The sequence below is a fragment of the Macaca fascicularis genome, chromosome 2, assembly GCF_037993035.2.
Source record: "Macaca fascicularis isolate 582-1 chromosome 2, T2T-MFA8v1.1".
In the NCBI taxonomy this organism is placed as follows: domain Eukaryota; kingdom Metazoa; phylum Chordata; class Mammalia; order Primates; family Cercopithecidae; genus Macaca; species Macaca fascicularis.
In genome coordinates, this window is record NC_088376.1 from 49086446 (window position 1) to 49108773 (window position 22328).

General features: G+C 36.3%; 1 protein-coding gene across 24 annotated transcripts in view; it reads right to left on the reverse strand.

Annotated features, from left to right (window-relative positions):
* The window catches only part of PLSCR4 (phospholipid scramblase 4), a 67036-nt gene extending 44720 nt beyond the window's left edge, over nt 1–22316 (reverse strand). For 20 of the 24 annotated variants that reach the window (XM_074031256.1, XM_074031255.1, XM_074031254.1 and 17 more), the window contains exon 1: nt 22193–22316. The gene's annotated coding sequence lies outside the window, so the exon portion shown is untranslated. Of the gene's footprint in view, nt 1–270; nt 405–21786; nt 22015–22192 lie in introns of all 24 variants that reach the window. The other 4 variants (XM_074031244.1, XM_065540076.1, XM_074031241.1 and 1 more) reach the window with 2 other exon arrangements.
* Nucleotides 22317–22328: the final 12 nt, after the last annotated feature.

Consider the following 22328-nt stretch of genomic DNA (forward strand, 5'->3'; position numbering starts at 1 on the left):
GGTATCAGAGTATCAGAAGAATGGGAAAAAAAAAATAGTGCAGAAAATATATTGGAAGAAAAATGGTTGAAAACTTTCTTGATTTTGCAAATGATATAAACAAACAGATATGTAAAGCTCAGTGAATCCCTGACAAGATAAACTAAAACTATCCACTCCAAGACTTATCATAATGAAATAGCTACGAACTAAAAAGATAAAGTTAAAATCCTGAAAACAGGCAGAGAGAACTAATACATTAACTAGATAAGGTTTAATAATTAGACTGACCATCAGTTTCTCATCAGAAAATCCAGAAGGGAAGATGGCCGAATAGGAACAGCTCCAGTCTCCAACTCCCAGCACGAGCGAAACAGAAGACAGATGATTTCTGCATTTTCAACTGAGGTACTGGTTTCATCTCACTAGGGAGTGCAGGACAGTTGGTGCTGGTCAGCTGCTGCAGCCCGACCAGCCAGAGCTGAAGCAGGGCGAGGCATCCCCTCACCTGAGAAGCACAAGGGGGAAGGGAATCTCTTTTCCTAGCCAGGGGAACTGAGACACACAACACCTGGAAAATCAGGAAACTCCCACCCCAATACTGCGCTCTACCAAGGATCTTAGCAAACGGGCACACCAGGAGATTATATCCCACACCTGGCCGGGAGGGTCCCACGCCCACGGAGGGTCCCACGCCCACGGAGCCTCCCTCATTGCTAGCACAGCAGTCTGCGATCTCGTGGCAAGGCAGCAGCGAGGCTGGGGGAGGGGCACCCACCATTGCTGAGGCTTAAGTAGATAAACAAAGCAGCTGGGAAGCTCGAACTGGGTGGAGCTCACAGCAGCTCAAGGAGTCCTGCCTGTCTCTGTAGACTCCACCTCTGGGGACAGAGCACAGCTAAACAACAACAACAACAACAACAACAACAACAAAAAGCAGCTGAAACCTCTGCAGATGCAAACGACTCTGTCTGACAGCTTTGAAGAGAGCAATGGATCTCCCAACACGGAGGCTGAGATCTGAGAACGGACAGACTGTCTGCTCAAGTGGGTCCCTGACCCCTGAGTAGCCTAACTGGGAGACATCCCCCACTAGGGGCAGACCGACACCCCACACCTCACACGATGGAGTACACCCCTGAGAGGAAGCTTCTAAAGCAAGAATCAGACAGGTACACTCGCTGTTCAGCAATATTCTATCTTCTGCAGCCTCTGCTGCTGATACCCAGGCAAACAGGGTCTGGAGTGGACCTCAAGCAATCTCCAACAGACCTACAGCTGAGGGTCCTGACTGTTAGAAGGAAAACTAACAAACAGGAAGGGCACCCACACCAAACCCCATCAGTATGTCACCATCATCAAAGACCAGAGGCAGATAAAACCACAAAGATGGGGAAAAAGCAGGGCAGAAAAGCTGGAAATTCAAAAAATAAGAGTGCATCGCCCCCTGCAAAGGAACGCAGCTCATCGCCAGCAATGGATCAAAGCTGGACAGAGAATGACTTTGACGAGATGAGAGAAGAAGGCTCCAGTCCATCAAACTTCTCAGAGCTAAAGGAGGAATTACGTACCCAGTGCAAAGAAACTAAAAATCTTGAAAAAAGAGTGGAAGAATTGATAACTAGGATAATTAATGCAGAGAAGGCCATAAACGAATTGACAGAGATGAAAACCATGACATGAGAAATATGTAACAAATGCACAAGCTTCAGTAACTGACTCGATCAACTGGAAGAAAGAGTATCAGCGATTGAGGATCAAATGAATGAAATGAAGCGAGAAGAGAAACCTAAAGAAAAAAGAAGAAAAAGAAATGAACAAAGCCTGCAAGAAGTATGGGATTATGTAAAAAGACCAAATCTACGTCTGATTGGGGTGCCTGAAAGTGAGGGGGAAACTGGAACCAAGTTGGAAAACACTCTTCAGGATATCATCCAGGAGAACTTCCCCAACCTAGTAGGGCAGGCCAACATTCAAATTCAGGAAATACAGAGAATGCCACAAACATACTCCTTGAGAAGAGTAACTCCAAGACACATAATTGCCAGATTCACCAAAGTTGAAATGAAGGAAAAAATCTTAAGGGCAGCCAGAGAGAAAGGTCGGGTTACCCACAAAGGGAAGCCCATCAGACTAACAGCAGATCTCTCGGCAGAAACTCTACAAGCCAGAAGAGAGTGGGGGCCAATATTCAACATTCTTAAAGAAAAGAATTTTAAACCCAGAATTTCATATCCAGCCAAACTAAGTTTCATAAGTGAAGGAGAAATACAATCCTTTACAGATAAGCAAATGCTTAGAGATTTTGTCACCACCAGGCCTGCCTTACAAGAGACCCTGAAGGAAGCAATAAACATGGAAAGGAACAACCAGTACCAGCCATTGCAAAAACATGCCAAAATGTAAAGACCATCGAGGCTAGGAAGAAACTGCATCAACTAACGAGCAAAATAACCAGTTAATATCATAATGGCAGGATCAAGTTCACACATACCAATATTAACCTTAAATGTAAATGGACTAAATGCTCCAATTAAAAGACACAGACTGGCAAACTGGATAAAGAGTCAAGATCCATCAGTCTGCTGTATTCAGGAGACCCATTTCACATGCAGAGACATACATAGACTCAAAAGAAAGGGATGGAGGAAGATCTACCAAGTAAATGGAAAACAAAAAAAACCAGGGGTTGCAATACTAGTCTCTGATAAAACAGACTTTAAACCATCAAAGATCAAAAGAGACAAAGAAGGCCATTACATAATAGTAAAGGGATCAATTCAACAAGAAGAGCTAACTATCCTAAATATATATGCACCCAATACAGGAGCACCCAGATGCATAAAGCAAGTCCTGAGAGACTTACAAAGAGACTTAGACTCCCATACAATAATAATGGGAGACTTCAACACCCCACTGTCAACATTAGACAGATCAACGAGACAGAAAGTTAACAAGGATATCCAGGAATTGAACTCATCTCTGCAGCAAGTAGACCTAATAGACATCTACAGAACTCTCCACCCGAAATCAACAGAATATACATTCTACTCAGCAACAAATCACACGTATTCCAAAATTGACCACATAATTGGAAAGAAAGCAATCCTCAGCAAATGCACAAGAACAGAAATTATAACAAACTGTCTCTCAGACCACAGTGCAATCAAACTAGAACTCAGGACTAAGAAACTCAATCAAAACCGCTCAACTATATGGAAACTGAATAACCTGCTCCTGAATGACTACTGGGTACATAACGAAATGAAGGCAGAAATAAAGATGTTTTGAAACCAATGAGAACAAAGATACAACATACCAGAATCTCTGGGACACATTTAAAGCGGTGTGTAGAGGGAAATTTATAGCACTAAATGCCCACAAGAGAAAGCTGGAAAGACCTAAATTGACATTCTAACATCACAATTAAAAGAACTAGAGAAGCAAGAGCAAACACATTCAAAAGCTAGCAGAAGGCAAGAAATAACTAAGAGCAGAACTGAAGGAGATAGAGACACAAAAAACCCTCCAAAAAATCAATGAATCCAGGAGTTGGTTTTTTGAAAAGATCAACAAAACTGATAGACTGCTAGCAAGTCTAATAAAGAAGAAAAGAGAGAAGAATCAAATAGACGCAATAAAAAATGATAAAGGGGATATCACCACTGACCCCACAGAAATACAAACTACCATCAGAGAATACTATAAACATCTCTACGCAAATAAACTAGAAAATCTAGAAGAAATGGATAATTTCCTGGACACTTACACTCTCCCAAGACTAAACCAGGAAGAAGCTGAATTCCTGAATAAACCAATAGCAGGCTCTGAAATTGAGGCAATAATTAATAGCCTACCAACCAAAAAAAGTCCAGGACCAGATGGATTCACAGCTGAATTCTACCAGAGGTACAAGGAGGAGTTGGTACCATTCCTTCTGAAAATATTCCAATCAATAGAAAAAGAGGGAAACCTCCCTAACTCATTTTATGAGGCCAACATCATCCTGATACCAAAGCCTGGCAGAGACACAACAGAAAAAGAGAATTTTAGACCAATATCCCTGATGAACATCGATGCAAAAATCTTCAATAAAATACTGGCAAACCGGATCCAGCAGCACATCAAAAAGCTTATCCACCATGATCAAGTGGGCTTCATCCCTGGGATGTAAGGCTGGTTCAACATACGCAAATCAATAAACATAATCCAGCATATAAACAGAACCAAAGACAAAAACCACATGATTATCTCAATAGATACAGAAAAGGCCTTTGACAAAATTCAACAGCCCTTCATGCTAAAAACGCTCAATAAATTCGGTATTGATGGAACGTATCTCAAAATAATAAGAGCTATTTATGACAAATCCACAGCCAATATCATACTGAATGGGCAAAAACTGGAAAAATTCCCTTTGAAAACTGGCACAAGACAGGGATGCCCTCTCTCACCACTCCTATTCAACATAGTGTTGGAAGTTCTGGCTAGGGCAATCAGGCAAGAGAAAGAAATCAAGGGTATTCAGTTAGGAAAAGAAGAAGTCAAATTGTCCCTGTTTGCAGATGACATGATTGTATATTTAGAAAACCCCATTGTCTCAGCCCCAAATCTCCTTAAGCTGATAAGAAACTTCAGCAAAGTCACAGGATACAAAATTAATGTGCAAAAATCACAAGCATTCTTATACACCAGTAACAGACAAACAGAGAGCCAAATCATGAATGAACTCCCATTCACAATTGCTTCAAAGAGAATAAAATACCTAGGAATCCAACTTACAAGGATGTAAAGGACCTCTTCAAGGAGAACTACAAACCACTGCTCAGTGAAATAAAAGAGGACACAAACAAATGGAAGAACATACCATGCTCATGGATAGGAAGAATCAATATCGTGAAAATGGCCATACTGCCCATGGTTATTTATAGATTCAATGCCATCCCCATCAAGCTACCAATGAGTTTCTTCACAGAATTGGAAAAAACTGCTTTAAAGTTCATATGGAATCAAAAAAGAGCCCACATTGCCAAGACAATCCTAAGTCAAAAAAACAAAGCTGGAGGCATCACGCTACCTGACTTCAAACTATACTACAAGGCTACAGTAACCAAAACAGCATGGTACTGGTACCAAAACAGAGATATAGACCAATGGAACAGAACAGGGTCCTCAGAAATAATACCACACATCTACAGCCATCTGATCTTTGACAAACCTCAGAAAAACAAGAAATGGGGAAAGGATTCCCTATTTAATAAATGGTGCTGGGAAAATTGGCTAGCCATAAGTAGAAAGCTGAAACTGGATCCTTTCCTTACTCCTTATATGAAAATTAATTCAAGATGGATTAGAGACTTAACTGTTAGACCTAATACCATAAAAACCCTAGAAGAAAACCTAGGCTATTGGACATAGGCATGGGCAAGGACTTCATGTCTAAAACACCAAAAGCAACAGCAACAAAAGCCAAAATTGACAAATGGGATCTCATTAAACTAAAGAGCTTCTGCACAGCAAAAGAAACTACCATCAGAGTGAACAGGCAACCTACAGAATGGGAGAAAATTTTTGCAATCTACTCATTTGACAAAGGGCTAATATCCAGAACCTACAAAGAACTCAAACAAATTTACAAGAAAAAAACAAACAACCCCATCAAAAAGTGGGCAAAGGATATGAACACACAGTTCTAAAAAGAGGACATTCATACAGCCAACAGACACATGAAAAAATGCTCATCATCACTGGCCATCAGAGAAATGCAAATCAAAACCACAATGAGATACCATCTCACACCAGTTAGAATGGCGATCATTCAAAAGTCAGGAAACAACAGGTGCTGGAGAGGATGTGGAGAAATAGGAACACTTTTACACTGTTGGTGGGATTGTAAACTAGTTCCACCATTATGGAAAACAGTATGGCGATTCCTCAAGGATCTAGAACTAGAAGTACCATATGACCCAGCCATCCCATTACTGGGTATATACCCAAAGGATTATAAATCATGCTGCTATAAAGACACATGCATACGTATGTTTATTGTGGCACTATTCACAATAGCAAAGACTTGGAATCAACCCAAATGTCCATCAGTGACAGACTGGATTAAGAAAATGTGGCACACATACACCATGGAATACTATGCAGCCATAAAAAAGGATGAGTTTGTATCCTTTGTAGGGACATGGATGCAGCTGGAAACCATCATTCTCAGCAAACTATCGCAAGAACAGAAAACCAAACACCACATGTTCTCACTCATAGGTGGGAACTGAACAATGAGATCACTTGGACTCGGGAAGGTGAACATCATACACCGGGGCCTATCATGGGGAGGGGGGAGGGGGGAGGGATTGCATTGGGAGTTATACCTGACGTAAATGACGAGTTGATGGGTGCTGATGAGTTGATGGGTGCAGCACAGCAACATGGCACAAGTATACATATGTAACAAACCTGCACGTTATGCACATGTACCCTAGAACTTAAAGTATAATAATAATAATAATAAAAAGAAAATCCAGGAGGGCAGAAGAAATAAAATAATATTTTTCCATTTTTAAAATTCTCAGGGAAAACAACTGTTAATCCAGAACTCTATATAAAGGAAAAACATCCTTCACAATGAGTGTAAAATAAAGACATACTGCCAGAAAGTAAAACTAAGAGAATTTGTTGCCACCAGACCTGCTAAAAAGGAATTCTTAATCAAAGTTTTATGTATAAGGAAAATAAAATAGCAGAAGAAAACTTGGAACATCAGGAATTTTAAAAAAATCAATCAATAAATAAAATATACTATTTTCTGTTAAATTACTTTATTTTTATTTATTTGGAGATGGGTTCTTGCTCTCTTGCCTAGGTTTGGAGTATAGTGCTATTATCACAGCTCACTGCAATCTTAATCTCCCGGGTTCAAGTGGACCTCCCACATCAGCCCCCATGGTAGCTGTGACTACAGGCAAATGCCACTGTGCCCAGCTAATTTTTAAATTTTTTTGTAGAGACAAGGGTCTTGTTTTATTGCCCAGTCTGATCACAAATTCTGGACTTCAAGGGACCCTCTGCCTTGGCCTCCCAAAGATCTGGGATTACAAGCATGAGCCGCCATTCTTGGTCTTAAATTCTTCAAAATAGTTTTGATGAAGAAAGCCAAAATTATAACATTGTTCAAGGAGGTTTACAATGTCTGTAGGTATAATACATAAGACAATAACATAAATTGATGAGTATAAGGGGACCTACATATGATGGTTATACTTCTACATTCTATTTGAAGTGGTAAAATATTAATTATAAGAATGCTGTTAAAAGTTAATTGTACATATATGTATATATACACACATACACACACACATATGTATACATATGGAGAGAGAGAGAGAGAAGTGCCCAGAGTCATCAATAAAATCACTATTCACAAAGATACAGTCTAAAACCCAATAAACAAATAAATGCTACAAAAAATTCAAACAGCATTAAAGAGCCCTTATAATGGATGAGATAAAGAAGAACAAAAAGGAGAACAAGTATGCAAAAATTCAAACCTATCAATATTTACATGTAAAATCATGTAAGCATATAAACAAAGACTGAGGTTATCAGAATAGTTGAATACATATTTTTTAATGACCCTGATATTGTTTGGCTGTGTCCCCACCCATATCTCATCTTGAATTCCTAGGTGTTGTGGGAGGGACCCAGTGGGAGGTAACTGAAACATGGGGGCAGGTCTTTTCTGTGCTGCTTTTCTTATAGTGAGTAAGTCTTACGAGATTTGATGATTTCACAAGGGGAAGTTTCCCCACACAAGCTCTTTCTCTTGGCCTGCCACCATCCACATAAGATATGACTTGCTTCTCCTTGCCTTCACCATGATTGTGAGGTCTCCCCAGTCCTGTGGAACTGTAAGTCCCTTAAATCTCTTTCTTTTGTAAATTGCCCCATCTCAGATATGTCTTTTCCAGCAGTGTGAAAATGGACTAATACAGACTCAATTACATGCTCTCTAAAAGAAACTAACTTCAAATGTAATGATAAGGTAGAAAAAGATGAAACAGAAAAGAGTTAAAGAAGAAAGGATAAGAAAGGATAAGAAAGATATACCATGTATACACTAATAACAAGAAAGTTAGAATGTAACACATATAGAAAACAAGTAGCAAAACATCTGACATAATTCCTACCTTACCAGTAATTACCTTAAATGTAAATGGATTAAACAATCCAATCAAAAGGCAGAAACTGGCAGAATGGATTAAAAAAGAAACAGAAAACACGATCCAACTATATGTTGTAAACAAGAGACACAATTTATAAAGACAAACAGGTTGAAAAAGGAAAGAGGTGTACATCGTGTTAACCAAAGAAGAGCTGCAGTGGCTATACTAATCTTATACAAATAAACCTTTAGGACAAAAACTAATTACTGAAGACTAAGAAGAATATTTCATAAAGAGAAGAAAAAATTAATCTCTCAGGAAGATATAACAATTATACATTTATCTGCACATCACAATACAGCCCCAAAATACACAATCAAAAACTGATAAAATTGATGGAAAATACACATACATTATGAACCAATTAAATCTATAATTATTTATGTAACACTGCAACCAACAATTGCAGAATACCTTATTTTCAAGTGCATATGAAATACTCTCCAAAATAGAACATTCGTTAGGCTATAACATGAGCCTCAATAAAGTTTTAAAAATTGAAATCATATAAAATATTATCTGAATACAATGGAAAATTAAATTATAAATCAACAATACAAAAAGTTGAAGAAATTAAAAATATGTGGATATTAAACAACAGTGCCCTTAATAAGCAATGGGTTGGCAAAAAAATCACAATGAAAATTCACAATGAAAAGACAAAAGGCCACAAACTTATTCGGTACAGCCAAAGCAATGTTTTGAGGGAAATTTATAGTTGTAAATAAAAATAATTTTAAAGAATAAAGCTCTTAAATAAATAACCTAATCTTCCTCTGTAAAATATTTCTGAAAGAGCAAATTAAAGCAAGAAAAAGGAAAGAAATAAAGATTAGAGTAGGAATAAATAGAGAATAAAAAAGAAAATCAAAAAAGCTAAAAATTGTTGCTTTGAAAAGATCAAAACTAACAAACTTTTAGATACACTAATAAAGAAAAAGAAAGAGAAAAGATTCAAATTACCAAAATAATGAATGAAAAGAGCCATATTAATACTAACCTCACATTGAAAAGAAAAAAGGATTATAGGGGAATAATAATTAGCAAACTACCGTATGCCAATTAGATACAGTAGATGAAATGGATGAATTCCTAGAAGACAGACACTACCAAAACTGACTCAAGAAGAAACAGGAAACCTGAATAGAACTGTAATAAGAGGCTAAATTAGTAATCAAAAAAACTTTCCACAAAAAAAACCCAGGTACAGATGATTTACTTGTGCATCTACCTAATACTTAATAAAGAATGAATACCAACCCTTCGCAAACTCTTCTAAAACTCACTTTATTTCAGTATGACCCTTATATCGAAATCAGGTAAAGACAATACAACAAAACTACACTAATAACCATGAAGAATACTGACACAAAAATTCTCAACAAAATACTTGAAAACTGAATCCACAATATACCACAATACACCACAACCAAGTGGGATTTATTGTAGTAATAAAACGGTTTATCAAACAAAAAAACCTCAATCAATGAATATATCAGGGTAATAAAATAAGGGACAAACCCCACATAATCCTAATAGATGACAGAAAAAATATTCAAAAGAATCCAGTAGTCTTTCTTGATAAAAACAATAAACAGTCAACAATCTAGAAATATAGTAGAACTTTCTTAATCTGGTAAGACACTTGTGAAGCACTCCACAGCTAATGTCATACTCAACAGAGAAAGGCTACATGCTTTCCCTTAAGACCAAAACAAGACAAGAGTATGTACTGTTACTATTTCTTTTCAACATTGTACTGGAGGTTCTAGCCAGAGTGATTAGGTTAGAAAAAAAGAAATAAAGCCATCTAAATTAGAAATAAAGAAATGTGATGTACATTTTTAAGTCATATCAAAGTTTCTAAGGAATTCATTAAAAACTAAGAATAAACAAGTTAATCAATGCAGCAGGATACAAGACTATTATACAAAGATCAATTGTATTTCTATACCCTGGCAATGAACAATGGAGGAAATCAATTACACTTATAATAGTATCAAAAAGAATAAAACAACTAGAAACAAATTTAATTAAAAACTACAAGACTTGTGCACTTAAAACCATGAAATGTTGAAAGAATTAAAGAAGATCTAAATAATAAGAAAGATATCCCAAGTTCATCTTAATATTGTTAAGATAGCAATACTCCCCAAATTTACCTAGAGATGAAACAAAATCACTATCAAAATACAAGTTATCTTTTTCCAGAAACTAATAAGCTAAAACACAGAGTTCATATAGAAATAAAAGGGACCTATAAAGGCCAAAACAATCTTGGAAGCAAATGAAATATGGAAAACTCAGACTTCCTGATTTCAAAACTTACTACAAATCTACAGCAATCAAAACAATATGGTATTGGTCCAAAGAATAGACATAAAGGCCAATGGAACAGAAATGAGAATCCAGAAATAAATCTTTGCATTTATAGGTAATTAATTTTGGCAAGGATACCAAGATGGCAAGGAACAGTCTTTTCAACAAATAGTGCTGAAACAACTGTACATCTACATACAAAAAAAACAAAAACAACCCAAGAACTAAAACAAAACAAACTTGGACCCCTATAATACCCAATACAAATAATTAATCAAAGTATATTATAAACTTAAATGCAGGCCAGGTGGATCACACCTGTAATCCCAGCACTTTGGGAGGCCGAGGCAGGCAGATCACCTGAAGTTGGGAGTTCAAGACCAGCCTGACCAACATGGAGAAACCCCATTTCTACTAAAAATACAAAAATTGCTGGGTGTGGTGGTGCATGCCTGAAATGCCAGCTACTTGGGAGGCAGAGGCAGGAGAATCACATGAACCCAGGAAGCAGAGGTTGCTGTGAGCCAAGATTGCACCATTGCAATCCAGCCTGGACAACAAGAGTAAAACTCTATCTCAAAAAAAAAAAAAAAAAAAAAAAGGAAAAAGAAAACTTAGATGCAAAAGATAAAGCTAATAAATGTTACAAGAAAACACAGGAATAAATCTTCATGACATTGAGTTAGGCAATGGTTTCATTGATATGACACCAACAGTAAAAGCAACAAAAATAAATAAATTGGACTCATAAAAATTTAAAAGGTTTGTAGTTCAAAGGACATCAGCAAGAAAATGAAAACACAACCCACAGAATGAGAAAAAATAATTTCAAACCATTTATCTGAGAGACTTTTGTCTAGAATAAAGAATACTCCAACTCAAAAATAAAGACAAATCAATTGAAAAATGGCCAAGGAATTTGCATATTTCTTCAAAGAAGATATATTAAAGCCAATAAGCACATAAAAATATTCTCAATATCACTAATCATTAAAAAAATGTGGATCAAAACTAATTAATGCATTAAGGCTGGGCACAATGGCTCATGCCTGTAATCTCAACACTTTGGGAGGAAAAGGTAGGAGGATTCCTTAAGGTCAGGAGTTAGAAACTCTGGGTAACATCATGAGACCCTGTCTCTACAAAAAATTAAACATTAGCTGGGCATGGTGGCATGCACCTGTAGTCCCAACTACAGGAGAGGCTGAGGTGGGAGGATCTCTTGAGACCAAGAGTTCAAGGCTGCATTGAGCTATGACTGTGTCACTGCACACTAGCCTGGGTGACAGATCAAGATCCTCTCTTTTAAAAAATAACAACAAAACTACAATTAGATACTTTTTACACCTAGTAGGATGGCTATAATAAAAAACATAACAACAAGGTTTAGGAAATATATGTAGATATTGAAACCTTCGCATGTTGCTAAGGAATGCAAAATGTTACAGCTGCTTTGAAAATCAGTCTGGAAGTTCCTCAAAAGGTTAAACATGGAGTTTCATTATGGTTAATACAGTTAACCATATCCTCTAGTAATTTCATTTCTAGGTATATACCTAAGAGAAATGAAAATAAATGCCTTCACAAACATATGTTCACAACAGCATTACACAATTATACAGCATTACATAATAGCTAACAAGTAGAAACAGCTCAAATATCCATCAACTGGTGAACTGATCAATTTTTAAATATCCCTACAATGAAATATGGCTCAGCTGTACAAAGTAATTTAGTATTGATACATGCTATATCCTGGATGAACCTTGAAAACATGACACTACTAGAAAGAAGTCAGTCACCAAAAAAACCATATAGTGCATGATTCTACTTATGTGAACTATCCAGAATAGGCAAGTTCATAAAGGTAGAAAGTAGATTTGTGGTTTCAAGAAGATGGGAAATGACTGCTATTGAGCATGGGTTTCTTTTTGGAATTATGAAAATATTCTAACATTAGACTGTGATGAGAGCTTCACAACTCTGAATACACTAAAAATCAATGAACGGTATACTTCGAATGGGTGAATTTTATGGTATGTGAATTATATCTCAATAAAGTCATTACAGAGAAAAAGAAAGCTGGAGTGGTTATATTAATATCTCACAAGTAGATTTCAGAGCAAAGAAAATTACCAGAGATAAGAAGGGCTATCACTTAAAAGTAGGAGACAGTTTCTTAACAAGAAACAGCAATCCTAAGTGTGACTGATCCTAACAATGGAGCTTCAAAATACATGAAGCTAAAACTGGCAAAATTTAAACAAATAAAGACAAATCCACAGTATAGTTGAGGACTTTTACCCTCCATTCTTAGAAATCTGTAAGAACAAGCAGAGGGAAAATCAGCAATTATACTGGCACAACTAGGCATCATCATCAACCAACACTGGCATTTCTAGGACACCCCACCCAACAGCATTCGAATAAGCATTCTTTTCAACATACAGAACATTCACCTAGACAGACCACATTCTGGCTCATAAAACAAATCTGAAAATATTACAAAAAAATTAAAATCATACCGCTTGTGGTCTGACCATAACGTAATGAGCTAGGAATTACTAACTGCAAGATAACAGGAAATTCTCTAACCTCATAAAAATAAAACAACACATTTCTACATAATCTAAATCATAACCTGATAAATTAAATTGGGACTATAGCTGCCTCTGCAAGTAGCAGACCGCAACCTGATTTGAGGGCGTATTCTGGTAACAAGTAGCTGAGTCTCAGCCAATGACGGTAGCAGAGCTTCAGCCAATCACGGGCTGTCAACTGATCAGACCATGTCCGTTGAAGGCAAATGACTCATCACACCATGACCAAATAAAGCAAATACTAGGCTGGATCCAATCAACTGATTTATATATGTCACTTCTTTCCTCTGTTTATGAATACTTCCTGCCCACGTTGCTGGGTGGAGCTCTCTGAAACGCTTCTGGTTATCAGTGCTGCCTGATTCATGAATCGTTTTTTGCTCAGATAAACTCTGCTGAATTTGTCTAATGTTTTTCTTTTAAGAGTTTCACATGAGAAGTCAGATCTTGAAGCAAACTTCCAGTGATCCCAGGAGCACCGAGTGACCAAGGTATGGTACCCACCATGCCCCATGTGCTCACTGCTCTTTCTCAGCAACTGGGGTCATGGGTGAGGATTTTTTAAATCTGAGCTTCATGAACTTCTGAATTGAGCTGAGTTTGAGCATTTTTGATCTACACTGGTTTCAAAGTCATGACAAAAACAGGACTGGGCCCAGTAGGGAGGCCTCAGGTATTTTACTGGGTCAGACACAAAATAAACGCCGTTCAATAGGTAGGAAAGGTTAATAAAAGACATGGAATCATGGATTTATCTGGTCAAAGGTTGCTAGAACGTCACCATCTGCAATTGTAGGCAACTTCACGTATAAAAACTAGAGACCCAGAACCTGTGCTTTTCGAGACGAATGGGAGAACCTTACCAAAAGTAACTTAGAATGGCTACAGTGGGAAAATTCCTTACAAAGGCAAACAGGTTTATGTCTTTACAGTTGTAATGGCTACAGGGCCCAAGAGTAGCTCTTCATACATATTTTAAATCCAAACCAATGGATCCCAAAATAAAGAACCCTATGCCTCAAAATGTCTGCCTTTATGGTAAACAGTCATGCAACTGGAAAAGACATTGTCCACTTTTATACCAGCCATCTAATGGATCCACTCCCTTTTGTCTGAACTCTTTCTCCACTAGAGGAAGCCCCCAAAGACTTTAATCCCAAAACAATAACCCATCAGTCTCTCAGAAAGGAAAAGCAAATTCTGTGATGGGGGTTTCAAATCAAACCTGAAAAGTTCCTAATTGACACTTGGACCATTTTCTGAAAAATGAAAATTGTATGAATTCTTCAAATTCAAAAAAATGTGTAAGAATTTGTTCTCTCTGTTATTTGTATCTCATCCTGCTTCTTCCATGGGAATCTTTCAGTTGACTGAAACCCCTCTTCTCAAGCTCCTGCTAACTATATGCTCTGCCAACTGTATACATCTTTTTCTTGTCATCATGATCCTGACTATGCTCTAAAACTGTTGAAGAAAAAAAAAAAAGAAAAAAAAAGAAAGCAAAACAAAAACTGTTATGTCTGTCATTTATTCTTGAAAACAAAGAAATGAACAATCTCTAACTTATATAAGATTAAAATATTCATGCAGAATTCTGGCACATAAAATGCTATATAGACTAAGCATCCCTAATCCAAAAGTCCAAAATCTGAAATGCTCAAAACTCCAAAACTTTGAGCACCAACATGATGTCACAAGTGAAAGATGATGAGGACACTGTCAACACTGCAAAGTGCCTATAGATGACATGGTGAAAACATGTGATGGGTTTATTGAAGGACTAGAAGAGCATTCATTCATCACAGAATAAGAAATTGTGTCAGTTTATAAAATCAACAGAGACTTCTAAGACAAAACCATTGTTAATGAGTTAATGAGATGACTCCAGAGGAAACATTTTGAAAAGTCATCCATCAGAATGCTTTCTCATTTGTAGAGGAAACACTTGCTGGTCACTTGGCTACTTCTGATACTTCTTCTCACTTAAAATAATAAAATACAGTGAACAATAACCTTGTAATCAAAATACAGCATTGTAGGTAAAGAATGAAAGCCTGCCATTGCTTATTGGCAGCTTTCTGATACAGGCATTCTGGAGATACTACTGCGCTGCTTAGTTACCCTGAACACATTGTCTTTTCACTGTATTAATGATACATCCTATTTTTTACTGTTAAGCACTTATTTGTGAGTAATATAAGAAAATGATTACTTATCAGTAGCATAATGAATTTAGAGTCAGGAATGATGGCGATGTCACATAACCACAGATTGTCCACACGGGTGATTGAGATACTGATACCTTTGCTTTCCAATGGTTCAATGTACATAAACGTTTCATACCCAACATTATCAAAAATATTGTATAAAATTATCTTCAGGCTATGTGTTTAAAACATAATGGGACACAAATTTCATGTTTACTTGGATCCCATCCTCAAGATAGCTCATTATGTACATGCATGCCTTGTTTTATTGTGCTTTGCTATACTGTGATTCACAGATATTCCATTTTTTTAAACAAATTGAGGGTTTTTGGCATCCTTGTATCGAGGAGTCTATCAGTACCATTTTGTAGAACAGCATGTTATCAGTTTGTCTCTTTGTCACATTTTGGTAATTCTCACAATATTTCAGACTCTTTCATTACAATTAATCTGTTATGGTGATCTATGATCAGTGTTATTTGATGTTACTATTGTAATTTTTTGGGGACCCCATGAACCATGCCTATATAAGATGGTGAACTTAAATGTTGTTGTGACTGCTCCACAGAACAACTATTCTCCCATCTCTCTCCCTATACTAGGACCTCCCTATTCCCTGAGACACAACAATATTGAAATTAGGCCAGTTAACAAGCCTACAAATGCCTCTAAGTACTCAAGTGAAAAGAAAGTTCGTGCATCTCTCACTTCAAGTCAAAAAGCTGGAAAAGATTAAGCTTAATGAGGAAGGCATGTTGAAAGCAAAGACAGGCCAAAAGCTAGGCCTAGATTCCTCTGATGAATCTAGGCAATGTAAATTGAAAACTTTCTAAGAAGGATTCACCATTTTAGATACCATTAAGAACTTTTGTTATTCATGGGAGGAAGTCAAAATATAAATATTAACAGGAGCTTGGAAGAAGTTGATTCCAACCCTCCTGGATGATTTTGCGTGGTTCAAGACTTCACTGGATGAAGTACCTGCAGATGTGAGAGAAATAGCAAGAGAACTAAGAATTAGAAGTGAAGCATGAAGATGTTACTGAATTGTTGCAGTCTCATGATAAAGCTTTAAAAGATCATTGCTTCTGTGGGTAAGGAAGAAAATGGAAGCCATTTCCCAGGTGATTTTAATATATCCCCTCCCCTCCTGGCCCCAACACACACACCTCCAGTTACAGATCTATGAAATTTTACCCCATTCAGATAAAAACCTATCTGCTGTAGGAATCATAATACATTCAATCAAATGTTCAACTTACCAACATAAGACATATCTATTTTTTTCTCAAATCTCATTTGTAAACCCAAGTAAATTTCCTCTATACCAAATTCAAAATAAATTCAAAATATGCCATATAACATTTTTAAGTGATGCGTTCTCATTTTCACAGAAGGAATGCACAATGAAAATAGTAGTAATTGTAAACTACATAAATATCAAGCACCATTGTTAAGTAAACACATTATAGTGAAACATTATGATAAAATCATGTTCCTTTAAAAATATAGTAACAAACAGTTTTGTAAAAATCATTAAATGTTTACATTCAAATGTTACACATATAATCTGGATAATTATGATATCAATGTTTTTAAAAGTATGGAAAACCTGGAGAAAATATGCTAAGATATAAACATTTCCTCTTTAAATTTTCTACAATAGACGTATAATAGATTATATAAACTGAATTTTTAAAATAATTGTAAAAACCTGACAATGTACTCTCTTGTAGTGAATCTGTAACTAAAAGACACGCATGTTCATCAAAGATAAAATTTTACGCACACCCTTCCAAGTACGATCCTCTTTATAGACTTTAAGCCAAATTTCTCAGCTCCTATGGTGGACTGTGTTGATTACTTTTATGGGTTTCTTGGCTACAGGGAACTGGATAGTTCAGTGGGCTCAACATCAGTGGATTAAAGTCCAATGACTGAAGGATTCAGTCATTTCTGTAGACATCTTGTAAACTTAATAAGTTGCTGTCACATGGGCTGGAATTAGAGAAACTAATTGTAGGCTTGCACAAAAGATAAACCTAGGTCCATGTTGATAAAATATGCTGCAGCAAGAATGTCCCATAAATACACAGTATCTTCATTATAATTACATGTTAACACATATGTATTTAATTGTATCTTTGCATAAAATCAATTCTAGAAGAAACTTAGGGAGTGATTAATTTTCAACAAATTAAAAGGGCAAAACCTAAGATTTTATAGTGTTGTTTTTATAACCTATATCAATATATTTATTATTTTATTAACATCATGACTCCTTCAAAAGAAAACATGTATGGTAGAATATTTCATTCTCTTTAGCAAATGTGAAGGATCTTGGAGGTTAGCTATTTGGCTTTAATATAAAATAAAAGATGAGATTAAATGAAAGCAAATTGATAGCCACAGTCCATACGTAACCTTTATTAAACATATTAATTTGGTTCAAATTGTTTAAAGAGAATATCAGGTGTCTCCTTTTCAGCTTTCAAGAGGGAAATGTTTTTGTTATTTAGAGTACAAAAATATCCGAACAATATTCTCATGTTATTTATACAAGACATTAAGAAAACATTACCATGCCAACTATGATTAGCAATAACGCCTCATTGTGTCACTTTACAGCTAGTCTTTTAGTATTTAAAATTATAGTAAAACAAGATGTCATGTTGCATACAGTTAAGTCATTTCGATAAGAAACTTTACATTTACGAAAACAGACTTTTAAAAAAATAGATGTTACGTGCAAACAAACACAAATATAATTCAAGGAGCCAGCAGTGCATAAATTTACACAATACATTTATACAAAAGAACCCCACCTACTCCAATTCCCATTTCCCATTTCAAAAGGCAACCACAGACATTAGATTTTTTTTGTCTTCCAAGAGATTTTCTAAGCATAAATAAAGTAATATACATAGTTTTTATACAAATGGCAATCATCTATATACTTTTCTGTGTCTTTTTCTTTTCATTTATTAAAATGTGTTGATATTAATTACATTTCAGTCCATATAACCTTATTCTTTTTAATGGCTGCAACATAATGCATTTACCTGGCTGCTTAATGACAAAAACTTAAATCATTTCCAAATTTAGGCTATTATCAAAAATGCTGAAAAAAATATTTTCTTCCTGTGCATCTGTGCATTAAATTATTGAAAGGAGAATTGATGGATCAAAGTTTTGTACATTTTTAAAGATACTATCCAATTGCACTCTAAAGAATTTGAATCAATTTAGACCCCAAAAAGTTACATTCCTAACACAGTATTTTATCAACATTTTTGTAGTTGTCAATCTGATATGTTAAAAAAAAAATTGGTTTTATTTTCCATATATCTTATAATGAGGAGGCTGAGCCACTTTTATTATTTGTTTGAAAGCAATTTGCAACTCTATTTCTGTGAACTGCCTGTTTGTCATTTGTTCATTTCTGTTAGCTTTTTATTTCTGTCTTCTTTATATGAAAGGTATTAAAATTTTATATTAAAATTATCCTTTCAAAACGTACCATTTGTCTTCACTGCATTTTTGTCACACAATTTTATTTTTGAGACCAGGTCTCTTTCTGTTGCCCATGCTGCAGCGCAGTGGCATGATAATGGCTCACTGCAGCCTTGACCTCTCAGGCTCAATCAACTGTCCTGCCTCAGCCTCCTGAGCAGCTGGGAGTACAGGTGGGTGCCACCATGCCTGGCTAATTTTTAAATTTTTTTAGAGGTGGGATTTCGCCATGTTTCCCAGGCTGCTCTCAAACTCCTGGGCTAAAGCAATCTGCCCACTCCTGCCTCTCAAAGTACTGTGATGATAGGCATGAGCCACCGCCACCCAGCCTTGTCATGCAATTAAAAACAAAATTTTTTGTAGTCCAATTTTAGATGTTTTCCTTCTTAAGGATTAGCATATCTATCTCTTTCACACTGAAGGATGAGCACCATAAAAATGAATTTTAGTACAATGCTGGTGAACATATGAGTATCAACATTCTTGTATTTTTTGTTTATGAAAGTTAACCGGTTGTGAAATCTCTCAGGCAAAATTCTTCACTGCTGTGCTTGCAATAAACATCATAAACATCAATATTAGGCAAGGAGAAAAAGGAAGGGGACTTTAAAGGAAGCAGCTGAAAGAGGACACTTATAAAAGAAAAAAAAAATGAGACAATATGAAAGGTTTTGTGAAATATATTTCTTCTGTAGTAAACGACAATTAATATATTCAAGAAGGCAATATTCTGTATAAATTACCAAGCACTATCAATTTTTTCTTATACACATGCATACATTATAGAAGTGTGTAATACAACATCCCTACTCATAATACAATTCAACGTATATTCCAAATTATTTACAAAAATGTTTACTACACACACACACACACACACACACACACACACAGTGTTTTAACTTGTTCTTTGTTTCATTTTGTGTTTTAACTTTAACTTATGTTTTGGACATATTCCAAGTTAGAACATTTAGAGCTACAATGTTTTAAACTGTATATTATTCTACCTTTGAAGATACCATACATTATGTAACCATTCCCAATAAATGGCTACAGAGTTGTATCCATGTTTTCTACATTGTAAACAATCCTAAACATCTTTGACAGACATTTTTATTTGTACACTTGGGCGCATGTTTTGATGGAAAAATTCCAGTAAGTAAATGAACATTTGTAAATTTGAACAGCTTTAACCATAAAAACAGTTTCACCAATTCACATTTCCACTAAAAGTTTGTAAAATTATATTTTCCTCATTGCATTTTCAACAACACCTAAAGTTATCAGACTTTCAAAATTTGTAAAATTAATGCAAAAATTGATGTCTTACTTTATATATGTTTTGGATAATTAGTGTGGCTAACAGTATTCACTCTGCTTATTATTTGCTTATTATTTCTTTTGTTTGAGTTGACTCATTTTATCCTTAACTGGGTCATTGATTTTGAAGGTCATTAATAAATTTTCTAGGTATATTAGCAAAATTATCTTTTTTTTCTATTAACAACGTCCCCAGTTTGTATCTTTTTGGGGGGATGGAAATGTTAACAAAAATCACGTCCCTAAATGGGTCTAGGTTTTTGTATTATGCTTAGAAATGCTTTTCCAGCATCCAGTGTGCACAAATACCTATTTGGGCTTTCTTTTTTCCTTTTTAGATTGCATATATTTAGATTTAAATTAGTAAGCCATCTGGACTACATTTGTCTGTTAACAGTGAGGAAAAGTTCCAGTTTTATTATTAGGTTTCCCAAATAAATTCCTGTTTGTCCAAGCACATTCAATTAAATGTTATTTCTTCTTCCCTCTCACTGATTTAAAATGTAAGCTTATCAAATCCCAGCTTTCCTTTTATTCTTCCATGTCTCTTCAGTTTCATTTACACATCTGGTAGTAGTTCTATTGCACTGACTTTTAATCACCACAGTTTTATAACACCTTTTATTATATGAAAAAGTCTCCACTATATATATGTGAATATGTATAATATTAAACGTTAAAATTATATATAATATATACAATAATTATATATTTTGTATATTATTATTTGTAATATACATAACATTAATATATGTTTGTTCTTTCACATGAGCTAAACAGTATAGTTAAAAACAGTAACAAAAATATTCAGTTAGGATTCTACTTATACGTTGTTTTAGAGAAATGATATCTGTACCCAGAAGAATGTTATGTACTTTATTGGATTCTCATGCATATCTTTTTATATCTTCTTAAAAATAATTTCCCAATTCTGTGTTATTTCATGCCAAACTGAATTTTACTTTGTTTTACTGTATTATCTAGTTTATGTATAAACATCAATTGATTTCTATAAATTAAGTATGATGCAATTGGAAACTTTGATAAATTCACTTATGCTTCCCATCAAATTTCAGTGTTTCCTATGGACATTAAGGTATCCACTCACATCATGCATAAAGTGATTATATGTCCCCTACCTGTTGTCACTCGCCTATAGAATTCACAACCATGTCACAGAGTGTAATGATTAGCATTCTTGTCTTTTTTACATTTAATGGAAATGCCGCTAGTATTTCACAGCTAACCATGAGGGCAGATAGACAGATGGAGGTTGTCTTGTATTACTATTACAGGAGAATGCAATTAAATTAGGAAATCTACTCCCGTTTAAGTAGTATCAAGTTTGGTGCATTGTATCTTCATGTACTTATTTTGGTGGCTCCATTTTAAATGCAATATAAAATTAAAAACTAAATTGCAGATCCTAAGGGAAGATAAATAAGGCCACAAAATAAAATTCTAAGTCTTTAAATATGAACGTTTTATTTCTAAAAACAAATCAACCACAGCTCCAAATCGCCCCAGTTTGCCCGAACTGACAATATGAGAGACGGATTCTCTCCTGTCACCGCCTCCACTCGCCGAGCATGTAGAGAAGTTACCATAAAGCGTTTTTACCTGCGAGTGGCCTGGCCTGAGTTCGTGAGAGCCAAGCCGTAGAAACGCCAGTTAGAGACCCAAGAGAAACGCGATCAAGCGAGACCTGTCACGCAGACCGAAACGAAAGGGCCGCCCCCGTGAAGTGCTGCCAGGACCCCCATCCCTGGGCAGGAAACTGCTCGCTCCCAAACCTGCTGCGTCTCCACCGCAGACGCACGCCCGACACCACGAAACTTCTGCAACCACCTGAGGATGCGACGCGAGCGCAGTGTCTGGGAACCGCCAGCGCAGGACGCCGCGCGACCCCGCGCCTGCCCGCAGGCACCGCGGCCTCGGGCCTCCCCTCACCACAACCTCGGCCCCGCAGCCCGGGCGCCCGCGCCACCCAGTCCTGCTCTGCGCCCGCATGTCCAGCCCCACTCACCGCCTGCCCCGCAGAATGCTGGGCACCGGCGACGCCACACGCGGGTCTAGTTGTATTGGCAGAGGAAAGGGAAAGGAGAGGAGGCAGGGAAGGGAGACGGAAGAGGATTTTTCAAGTTATAAACAAAGTAAACGCG